Raw genomic sequence first — 12,141 nt, 5'->3', positions numbered from 1 at the left:
AGAGAAAGCTCCACAGAACAAATAAGGCATTCCACTGCACATGTAGAATAAGAAATCAGAGGGAAATTATTAGTAATGCACAGAAAGAAGAGAAAAAAATTAGTCCATGGGAAAGCACAACTCTAAAATAACAGAGCTCTGAATTACCTGATAGGTGAACAATATTTTCGCTGATAAAAAAGACATTGCTATCTCTAGCAGATAGAATTTTATCTTATTTCCCTAAATTTTGAAGGTTTACCTAATAGTCATATGGTAACATTGTTACATGAAGTCTATATACTTAATGAGAAAGGCATCTGCTTATGGAAACCACCTTTCATCATTTGGGAAGCACATGAAATTTAATTTGCAGAGGATCTTTTAAACCTACCTATTGCTACTATTCTCCATTGTAGCTTAAGTTCATTTTGTAGCATTTACTCTCATTTTGTATTTTCTACTTTCCGTTTTCCTTTTTTTCCCTGAAAAATAGTTTCAGTGCTCAGCCACTGAAAACAAAGAAAGAACCCCATTGTCACTTGTATTATTTGCATTATATGCCAATCTACAGACACCTAGCACTGTAGATGATAAGGCATACAGATTCAAGAGCATAAAAGCATAATTAAAATGGGGGGTGGGGGTGGGGAAATCCAAACCAAGAAAAACTTGATCAAGGAAACAAGTAGGAGAAAAAAATCAAAGTATAGAAACAAACAAAAATCCTCCAGAGAATGCTCCAATATGTTCCAACAAAAATATTCCAATAATGCATATTTTCATTTTTAGGTAGAAGACTGGCAGCTGTATTTGCCATTGACCTCAAGAGTCACTGCCATGGACAATATGTAAGTGGAAGAAAATTTTAAATTTATAATTATTAGGTAAATTTATGCATTGATATTGGAAAATACTTTGCTCCGTAGAGCTGTTGTATAAGGTCCCTACAGCATACTGCAGAATGCACAACCAGTTTACTAAAAGCCATCTTTAGTGCTACAATTTACTAAAAGCTATCTTAAGTTTATTTGATATCATGTCACTGCTAGTTTTTTGTATCTAAGATGTAGAAAATGAAGCTTATTACATAATTTAGAATTGTGGGAATAACAGCCACTGTGAGTACATCTGACTATTAAATGTACTCAAGAACGTGTTCAACTTTACATAAGAACATACAGATAATCAGTACACTGTTGTATTTGTAGCAAATTACAGCACAGGATTTCAGGACAGAAATTTTGTCAAATTCTTCTATAGCCACTACTGGACTTCTTTTAGTTCATCTGATGTGCCTGCTGCTATGCCACTGCATTCCACAGGGAAGTTATTCCTCGACATCTTCTGCTACATATGCAGCATATATGTATATATCACCGAATCACAGAATCCATTGGGTTGGAATCAAGTTGGTTGAGATCATCAAGTCCAACCTATGACCAAATTGTCAACAAGACCATGGCACTGAGTGCCACATCCAGTCTTTTCTTTCATTTTTAGGTAGAAGACTGGCAGCTGTATTTGCCATTGACCTCAAGAGTCACTGCCATGGACAATATGTAAGTGGAAGAAAATTTTAAATTTATAATTATTAGGTAAATTTATGCATTGATATTGGAAAATACTTTGCTCCGTAGAGCTGTTGTATAAGGTCCCTACAGCATACTGCAGAATGCACAACCAGTTTACTAAAAGCCATCTTTAGTGCTACAATTTACTAAAAGCTATCTTAAGTTTATTTGATATCATGTCACTGCTAGTTTTTTGTATCTAAGATGTAGAAAATGAAGCTTATTACATAATTTAGAATTGTGGGAATAACAGCCACTGTGAGTACATCTGACTATTAAATGTACTCAAGAACGTGTTCAACTTTACATAAGAACATACAGATAATCAGTACACTGTTGTATTTGTAGCAAATTACAGCACAGGATTTCAGGACAGAAATTTTGTCAAATTCTTCTATAGCCACTACTGGACTTCTTTTAGTTCATCTGATGTGCCTGCTGCTATGCCACTGCATTCCACAGGGAAGTTATTCCTCGACATCTTCTGCTACATATGCAGCATATATGTATATATCACCGAATCACAGAATCCATTGGGTTGGAATCAAGTTGGTTGAGATCATCAAGTCCAACCTATGACCAAATTGTCAACAAGACCATGGCACTGAGTGCCACATCCAGTCTTTTCTTAAACACCTCCTGGGATGGTGACTCCACCACCTTCCTGGGCAGTCTATTCCAATGTCTAATCACCTTTTCTGCAAGAAATTACTCCTTATATCCAGCCTAAACCTCCCCTGACACAGCTTAAGGCTATGTCCTCTTGTCCTGTCTCTATTTGCCGGGGAGAAGAGACTGACCCCCAACTGGCTACAGCCTCCTTTCAGGCAGTTGTAGAGAGTGATAAGGTCACTCCTGAACCTCCTCTTCTCCAGGCTAAACAACCCAAGCTCCCTCAGCTGTTTCTCGTAGGACTTACTGTCTAGACCCTTTTCCAGCTTTGTTGCCTTTCTCTGGACCCAGAAAATAGAATATCATAAATCCCAAGGGTCACATTCCTGACCACATATGCCAACGTGAAAAGAAAGGTTGTAATGTTTTGATCAGGATGAAATTAGAATGCTAATGAAAAGGGTTAGGTTGGTTAGTTGCTAGTTTTTTTGTTGCTGGTTTAGTTTAATTTTTTTTTCTTGTTCATGTTTCTTGTGAGGTATATATATGAGACCTTAACTTTGAAACCTAACCTTACTACTAAGCATCAGTTTCTTCACAATTGCTACTACTAAAATATTTGCAAAACAAATGGAGACAAGAAGTCTTTAGAGTAGTGGAAGGAGAACACAGTGGCAATGATATTATTATTATTATTATTATTATTATTATTATTATAGTCAAGGCTTATATTCTTTAGAAACTGGTGTAGCTTTCTGTTGCAGAACTGATTATTGGCATTAGCAAGTTCTTTGAGTGAGACCTTGGTATTCACATCCTCTGGAGAGGAATGGGGTTTTTTAAGGACACTTTAGGGTATAGTTAAAGGAAAATGCATAGCTATAATATAACTGAATATAACTGAAAAACAACTAGAACAAATTTACAATATATAATTTGTTTGACATACCTTTGTGTGCATACCTCCACTGTCAGTTATATTTGATCTTTTTTCCAGGCAGAAGACTGAATTTCTATTGTGTATGACTTGTATGTTGCATAGAAAATTGATAGAAAATACAATTCAGCAGTGAAAGCAGATCAACAGTGATCTGATGATGTCTACGCCAATAAATGTTCCAGATGAAATATTTTATATATGACTCTAAATAAAATTGTGTGATAAGGGAATGAACACAGATGATTATGGCTTTTTTCACAGTCCATTAGTACTTCAGGCCTTATTTATTCCTCAATACAATGCAGAAATTATTAAAAGATGGGACTCGAAACATCAAACTTCAAAACTTTACCATGCCAATTTCCCCTGCTTAATGGTACCATTAAGATTACCTGTCAGAAAATAGATGGGCAAGGTAGGGCAGGGCCGGGCAGGGCAGGGCATGGCAAGGCAAGGCAAGACAAGGCAAGGCAAGGCAAAAGAGAAAAGATACCAAACATAGCAAACAAATAAAAAAACCCCAGTCTCAAATAAATCACATACATTAATGTGCCAACATGCCATTTTGTATAGGTTTATCTATATGCCCTTGTCTTTTTGGAAACTCAAAATGTACTCACAGTTCGTGGTAGACAAACTGTAGTCTCTTTAAAGCATTATATTTTTTTCTCCTTATCCGGCTTTAGTGCTACTGTAGTGTCTGTAAGGGACTGTTAAAGATGGACTTATTTTGCCATTGCCTGGCCCCATTGATAAGATCTGTAGTTGAAGACCCGATGCAATAATGGGCCGTGATCATCTATCAGTAATGGGCCATGACTGTCTGTGGGAGCAGCAATGAACACACCCCTGGCATTGCAAGTGAACAGCCTGCATGTGCAGAACTGAGCATATCCCAGGAATGTCGTGAACCTCGATGCACGTGCCATTCTCATGGCCCCCACACTGCAGTGAAACTGCTGAGTCAGTGCCACAAAACGCCACTTAGCCAATATAGAAAAGAGAAGGCAGCAAGTCCCATCAGAGTTCTACCCACCAACAGAGGAGAGAAGGATCTTCACAGGATGCTGCAGATACTTGGTGGTGACTACCTTTCTCATTTTTTGTAATTCTTCACTTTTCCCTACTTTTCTATCCTTTCTTCTCGCTCTCCTCTTTTAAAGTGAATAAACGTGAATTATCATTTTGATTACAGACATTTCACCTTGTTTGTGTCTTAATGTGGCTCTGGGAATATTCAAACCATCCCTCTGCTCCATGTTCATGGTTTAGGATACATTCCTGGATTGGGACAATGCTATATAATCTAAAGTAAATATCCCCCATAGCTGCAATGTAGAAATAACAGTCAGCACTTACTTCAGTTATGGACTCTTTGTTTCTCTTTTTCTGAATGCTGAGTAAATCCTGATTCTAGCTACAAGAGAATGCTATGGCATTTTGATCAAAACGAGCAGATGTATTCAAGTTCTTCACCTGTAGTGGCATAGCAGCTATTATTGAATTAAAGTTCAGAACTTATGGGACCTAGCAGTGTAATGAAAAAAAGATGAATTCTACTGGCTAACAGCTAGAATATAAGCAAATTCCACAATTTGGGGATAAATAACAAATAATAACCTGATAGTTTATCTATTAAAAAAAAACCTAAACAAACCAGAAAAACTCTCTCCCTCTAAAGCACATGAAGCTGGGAGATGATGACAGACCTGGTAGGGGGTGATTTTTGGTTGGATTTTGGGGATTTTCTCCCTATGTTTCTCCTAATTTTTTTTTTCCATGCCATTTAGAATGCCAAAACCATGTAAGGTCCTTCATTTGCAAAGTAATTCAATTATTGGACAGTGGAAATGTCAGAGTAAAAACATTAGATTTTAATTTTGCCACCATAATTGGCTCTATGAGTGAAGGCAGTGTAGTTGAGGTCCTTGTTAAAGCAGATCCCTTGGAGCAGATTCATAATGAAATGACACTGAATGACCAGTTTTTAAATATCTATCTATCTGTTAGGTTATTATCTATAGAAATATAAGAATATAAAAGTATGAAGATATTACATAAGAAAATATATAAGGAAAAGAAAGAAAGGATAAGAGTAGATAGTGTAGAGGAAAGATATCACTACTCACAGATTGAGCAATGAGATTTGATTGTTGCAATTTTGATGTCCATTGGTCAAAGTGATGGTTGAAGTCTCACCCCATCAGGACTGGGTGAAGCCTGTGAAACATAAACGTTAAGATATGCATTCAGGTTCAGAGGCAAATGCCCAGGTACCATCCTTGGTAAGGGAGTGGTTTTGCACTGTCTGATGCAATACTGTGCAATACTGTGGATTATGCACAGTCCTCTGCTAGAGAGCCCCAGAAATAAGTCCGGGGGCCCTTTGGGGGTCTTTGATGCTTTATGACCCACTCTAGATATGACAGCTGTTTCTCACGCCACCGTAGTTGAACCACTTGCGCCTTATGAGAAAGGATGAATACCTTCAGGCCTACACATGACTGTTCTAATATCTCCCCTCAGCGGGGGAAGTTACACCTGAGCGACTTGTGTTAGGGAGTAAATTGACATGATAAAAAGAATTATCTCATCTTGCAGAATATGCTTGTTTTCAGACTTTCCCCTTAACTGGCTCAAAATCCAGCTTGTTGCTAAGCAAAGGTCAGTTTGTTGTGGTCCTGCTGTGGTGGTGGTGCACAGTCCCTCTGCACCTGGGCTGTTCTTGTACAGGTCTCAGGTTTTGTCATCACAACCCAAAACCTCTCCTCCTCCCCTTCAGTTTCAGGGGTGCAAACCTGGGTGCAGCAAAGCACCCTGCTGCTTTTGCAAATTGCTGATGGTTGGTGTCATTAACCTTTAACTTAACCATTTCATTTAATCTTTCATTTAACCATTTCAGTGTCTCATATATGAGGCAAAAGATACTCAAGAGAAATATTTAGCATGACCATCACTATATTCAAGATCATCAATAAGTAAATCTCAGTCAAAATAATACTTAATATATTCAAATTTACACAAAGCCTAAAACTCTGGGAGCTTTATGCTGCCACTATTTTTCAGAAAAGCTGTATTGACACAACTGCAGAATTAAATAAATGAACCATCTTCCTCTTTTCATTCTCTTTCTACTTTAAAACAAAATCAAGCCAAGCCAACACCACATAAATCCTCAAAAAAACCCCAAAACCCAAACCTCTCCAAGTGGTAAGTGAGTACATGAGTATTTACATTCCTCATTCCTAAATCTGGAACCAGTGATGACATCACAGAAGGTCAGGTGCAGTAGCAATCTTTTATAAGGGGAGAAAGAATATAGGGATCTATGATATTTTATAGATTAATTTGACAATTTTTTAACTATTGTGCACAGGAATCATACAGTATTTTGACTGGGAAATTAATGCATGCTTTCTTTATAAGTATCAATATTCTATCCCAATTCAGACACAATAACACTGGCAATATCCACCAATCATTAGTGAAGTTTCCCTTTTCAGAGTCATAAGACAGTAATAAGTCACTGATAGTGGGGGGAAATAAAACAACCAAAAAGCAGAACAAAACAAAACCCACAAACTGAAACTGAACAAACAAGAGAACAACCCCAAAAAAAGAAAAATCCAAGGAACCAAGAAACCATTCTCCTGCTACTTTCCATTTTTCTGTAGGCATTATATTCTGAACACCAGTATAACCTAGCAGGTTTTACAATAGTCCTATTCTAAATATTTTCTTGTTTGCTATGATAGAGTATTACAAGGAAAATTTCCTTGTCAGGTTTTTTAGCAAAATCACAGAAATTTATGACCAAAAAATTTTTTTTCAAAATGTTATGTGCAGTAAGGAGTATGAGTCTTTCTTCTCAGTAACAACATTATAAAGAAAATTTATAAATAGCTTTACAAATAGTCAGGTGAGACTGACTATGGGTACTGCATTGAAAAGCTTAAACAGGTTTTTTTATATCTGTATGGTGATTCACTATTTTGAAGCATTAAAGAAAGGCATAATAGTAATAAAATTCCTTCTCTTTTATTAAACAAGAAAGGGCCTTGCAAGGAAAAGAGATGGGAAAAGGGGAAGGGAGATTAAACCCTGAAATTTTAATAAGAGAAAAAATACCTATAAAGGAGTAAAGAGGGAAAACTAAGGGGATAGAAAAAGTAGAAAAATTGATAACTGGGGAAGCAACATGAAATATTTTTAAGCTCTTGGAAAAGCACAGTATGAAGTCTCTCTGTATCTTGGATAGTGTGACTTCATGTTGTATTTTTCAAAATTGTATTGTTTTTCTAACATTCTCAACTTCATTAACCATTCTATTTGAAATGGATGAGAAGTCCAGGAATGAACTTTCCCTCCTTCCCCATCAGAAACATGTATAACAACTCTTAAGCATCAAAATGGGATTATCTTGTTTTCCTTTTTTTTCTTTTCCTTTCAAGGAAAACTCAAAAAAACCTGCGTGTTCACAGACAGATAATCTACCAATCTAAGTTGCCTAAAACACCCTATGTTATCTTGGGCAACTCTCTTAGTAACATTCTCAACCAATTTGTGCAGGAAGCTCTGGTGCTGAAACACAAGAATCACTTTTCAGCTCTCAAATCTTCTAATGTCTTCTGGTACACACTGTGCAGTAAATTGTTATCTTGTGCTTTGGCAGGTCGTCATTTCCTGTGCGGGTGGTTACGCTACAGCTAAGCCCTTCGTTCATTCAAATGACATTTCTTCAATTATTATTTTATTAAGTAACATTAATAAAACAATAATAAATGTTAGTAAACAAATGCTTCTTAAACGTCAAGAGCAACAGCTATTAGCATAAGACATACACCCTCTCCACTCACACACAAGCTCTCACTCTTAAACATATCTACAACCCTGCATGGCTGTCCAGCAGAAGTCAATCTCCAGCTGTGCCAGTTTGGTCAAATTTAGAGATGCATCCTCTGAGAGAAGGCACAACCACCCCTCCCCCACCAGGTTTGGGAAAAATAAATTTTCCTCGAAGGAAAGTGAAAGAGATAAAATCTATTTATTTAACAAACACATGGGAAAAGGATAATAATGCTAAATAATAAAACCTCTCACTCTGCTGAGAGAAACCTGGGAAAATTTCAGAGTCCTTCCATAGATCTCTCTCTCCCCCTTCTTGGAGCTGGGACAGGGTGCTGGGCCCACCTCCAGGGCCAAGGCCTCAGTGGAAAGTCCTCCCAATGTATCCTGATGTTGAAACCATCCAGCAGAGAGAAAAGGAAAAAAAGGAAGTCCCAGGAAAACAAAAGTTCAGCTCTCCGAAGGAAAAAGAGCTGAGGCAAAAAACTGCAGAAAGCTGGCTGGAAAGAAAAGCAAGCCGAGTGCTTCCCTTCCCTCTCGCTCTCCTGCTACAGATGAAAAAAAGTCTCTATCTCTGGGTGACCTTGAACAAGCTGCAAACTGCTTTGAAAAAGTTTTGCTCAGTTTTTCCTTCTCAGGCTCAATTTAAAGGCATAGAAAGGTACAAAAATTAATTTCTGGGCATAGGGCAGTGATAAGGGATACACATCATAAAGTCACCCCAAGACACCAACACACATTCCCCAATGGATGACAGGCCCAGATCAACTGTAAGGATGAGGTCGTAGAGCCACTGCCTAAATCTGTGCACTATATTTTTCTTATGATTTCCAGCCTGCAGGGAAGCCAAGGATGTGGCTCTGCTGTCACACCACAGCCAAGCCTGTTGGCAGGTGATGCCAACAAACCCTGGGGTCTTTGGTGCGTCTTCCCTATCAATCAACCCCAAAGATTTACCACATAAAGTTTGTGATGCCTGATCTCCTTTCTGTGGCTGTCCAGCCAAGCATTTGTCTGATGTCATCCAATCATTCGCCATGTCACTCACTTTTCCTGGTATTTAATTGGTTTTCCATTTTTATGCTCAAAATCCTGTTATGAGTAAACATACTCTATAGCCAAAAAAAAATTATTAGTAAGACTGAAATGTAGATTTGAGAGTTATTATTATTCCAGATCTCGGTAAAATAAGAAAGAAAAATGAAAAAAAAAAAAAAAAAAAAGGTTGCCTATATAAAAGAAACTGCTCTTCTGTGATGCTCAGTTTCATGGAATCACACTGGTGTTGTGAGAAGTGGAACAAGAGAAGAACTGAGCAACAAGAAGTCATCGACCCGAGTTCTTCAACCAGAAAGATGATGTTGCTATGGATAGTTTCTCCTTCCCCAATTTAGGATGTGATTGAAGTCACCTTAATATGTTTGCTAATATATTTTAAGATCTTATTTTTCTTCTCTGACCTTTAGGTTCTTGTTATATTCAATTTTATTGTATATGGTATATGTATATGTCTTTTGCATATGTCAGACATATTTATTTTTCCTTTTTGTTTCCACCTGAACTTGATTTTTTCCAGTCCTGATCTGAAATTATTTAATGGCAAAATAGAAAACTGTAACAGTAAAATCTCTACTGCCAGTCCTGGACCCTTTGCTCAACAGCCTGTGCTTGTTCACATTTATCCTGTATTTCAAATTCTCAGAGCCATAGCCCCTGAAATGTGGTCTAGATGCAACTAAGTTTGACCTGTTTTGTTCTAATTACTGGCTCAAGAAATATAGAGGATCAGATATATATCTTTTTGCCAGTGCAGTAGATGGGCTTAATGATCATTTACCCTTATATATTAATGTAACAGGTGTTAATAAATTCCTGTATAAAACCTTCAGGTGTATCAAATACCATAGCTCTTGAATTGCCTTACGATATTAGAATCCTTATGTAATCTAATGCTATACAGAAAACCTAGAGACGCTTATATAGGGGAAAGTAATTTGTTTTCAAGGGGCGAAAATTATACTGGTTTAAAATTTCATCAATTCCTTATAGATTTTTATTATTTTTTAATTACTTTCATGGGATGTAACAAAAGTCTTCAATTTTTTTACTAGTCTCCTCAAGTCTACAGCAGTGTTAACTTAGGACTACACACTGATTTTTTTGCAATGCCTGTACAAAAAGCATATTCTTGATCCCTTCCAACCACTTTCATTCCACTTGAGCATATTTACTGTGCCAGCCTTGCAAAAAAATGCATCACAGCCAGCATCCTAATTGTTTACCACATGATGATGAAGCTGGCATTCTATTTTCTTCTCTTTTTACTCATATTAAACTGTTTCCATGCAGCTCCTTACAGTGAGATAAAATTTTAAATTTACATGGACTTTATGTTAGTTTCAGTTATTTTGTGCAAAGATAAAATTTTAAAGATATAGATGTTTTCTATGTTCGGTCAGTGACATCCAAGATATTGGGCAATCCAGTCAGAATAGTCATTATCTGTTTATTTTCTCAACAGAATTTCTGGGATAGCTGAGAAGTGAAAGCAAGACAGGTGCTGCTCACATTTTTTAGACTAAGCAGTGTAGATACCATCATTTGGCCATATGACAGTGATATTTCTCGCCAGCATCTCAAATGATTCTCTGCCTAAATAATTAATAAGTTTACTATTTCTTGGGTGCAGGATATGGACACTAAACATTTAATAACAAATGCATTTGCAGGCTATTAAATTAAAGAATAAAAAATCTTTGTGTTTTACTTAAGCTAAAGGAGCATGTGCTTTTGCAAAATCACAGAGGAAAAAGTACTATAACCTTCAAAAGTAATAAAGATGTAAAACCTCAAGGACCAATAATAAAAAAATCCTATTCAATTTGACAATATAAATAGGATACTAGCAAAAGCTATATCCTCCTATAAATTTTAGTCTACTGCTTTTAGTGCACAACTTTTAGTAGAGAATATTATTTCTCCTTTTATGCATTTATGATTAAGTTTTTCCATACTACAAATTTTGCTGTGCTTAACAAATTAAAAACTCGTAGGTGCTGACACAAACTGTGCCTGTGAAAAAAAAATCTATATGCCAGCTATTATGGACATTTACACAGTGCTTGAACTTTCAAGTATTAACCTCAGTGCCATTGTCATGTGAATTTCCATTAAGTAAGTCAAAAAAACTCCTAAAATGAGAAACTAAAAAAAAATTAAGCAAAGGAAATAATGTGAGGAGGAGCCAAGGTAAGGCATGCTGACAATATTTAAATCAGATGAGGAACTGTCTTACTGCAAGATCCTTATCTGACACACCAATTCCAGGAAGCTGTCCAAAATGGATACATGTTTTACTGAGTCCGTAATAGGACTTCTCACTCAGTTTGGTCAATTCATTTGAGTGTTTGTGTCAACAGAATTGCAGAAGTGCATTGCCACTCATCCATGCAGTGATAGCACATATTCACCAAAATAAAACCACACAATCTAACAGACATAGACCTCTTTCAATAGAATAACATACCCATTAATTTTCAAAAAAATCCATGTTGCTGATGCAATAATCTTATTTTAGAACTATCAGCTGTAGATAAAATGGAGACATGAAGAAGTATCCTGCATAATCCGTTATGATTCAAATAGTAATTTTTACGTAATAATAATGTTCAACCATCACCCTGACTCTTAAAATGCTTCTTAAAACTTTAGTGACTAATATAAGAAGCGTGTTTGGCTAATGCAGTAGTTGGCAGACATATGCCTGAATTTAAAGTATGTACTATAATATTGGCAGCTGTTCAACAATTTGGAATCAGCATTATAAACAGGGGTATAAAATATGGTGTAGTGATGGTTACTGAGTCAATTTTTAATTTTTACAAGCTACCATGCATGTAGGTTGCTTCACTTTTTTCCAAATGCAATAGTCGTGTTCTGTCCTTCTTGCATGAATTTTTGCATGCATAAATTAATCATTTGAAATTGTCTGTAAGAATGCAATGTTTCCTTGCTAGAAATCCTACAGAGGAGAGAAGAGAAAGAACCAAATACTATAAAAAACACTAACTGATTTGGAAAGAGAAATGGCTATAATAGTTCTATGCATATCAAATCACTAAATGTCCTCCATTTACTGGAGGACAAAAATAAGGACTCAAAAATACTGGACCTAGTAGTGTAGCAGTGGTG

General features: G+C 36.5%; 1 long non-coding RNA gene across 1 annotated transcript in view; it reads right to left on the bottom strand.

Moving 5' to 3' along the window:
* Nucleotides 1-8,248, bottom strand: part of LOC108446374 — a 21,264-nt gene extending 13,016 nt beyond the window's left edge. Inside the window, exons 1-2 of the long non-coding RNA XR_001861547.1 lie at nt 8,206-8,248; nt 5,235-5,325 (exon numbers count right to left, since the gene is read on the bottom strand). This is a non-coding gene — a long non-coding RNA (uncharacterized LOC108446374). The remainder of the gene's footprint in view (nt 1-5,234; nt 5,326-8,205) is intronic.
* Between the last annotated feature and the right edge of the window lie 3,893 nt (nt 8,249-12,141).

The sequence above is a fragment of the Corvus brachyrhynchos genome, unplaced genomic scaffold, assembly GCF_000691975.1.
Source record: "Corvus brachyrhynchos isolate BGI_N302 unplaced genomic scaffold, ASM69197v1 scaffold194, whole genome shotgun sequence".
Lineage (NCBI taxonomy): Eukaryota > Metazoa > Chordata > Aves > Passeriformes > Corvidae > Corvus > Corvus brachyrhynchos.
The sequence above is the reverse complement of the archived record's forward strand: the minus strand, read 5'-3'. Positions and strand labels throughout refer to the sequence as shown.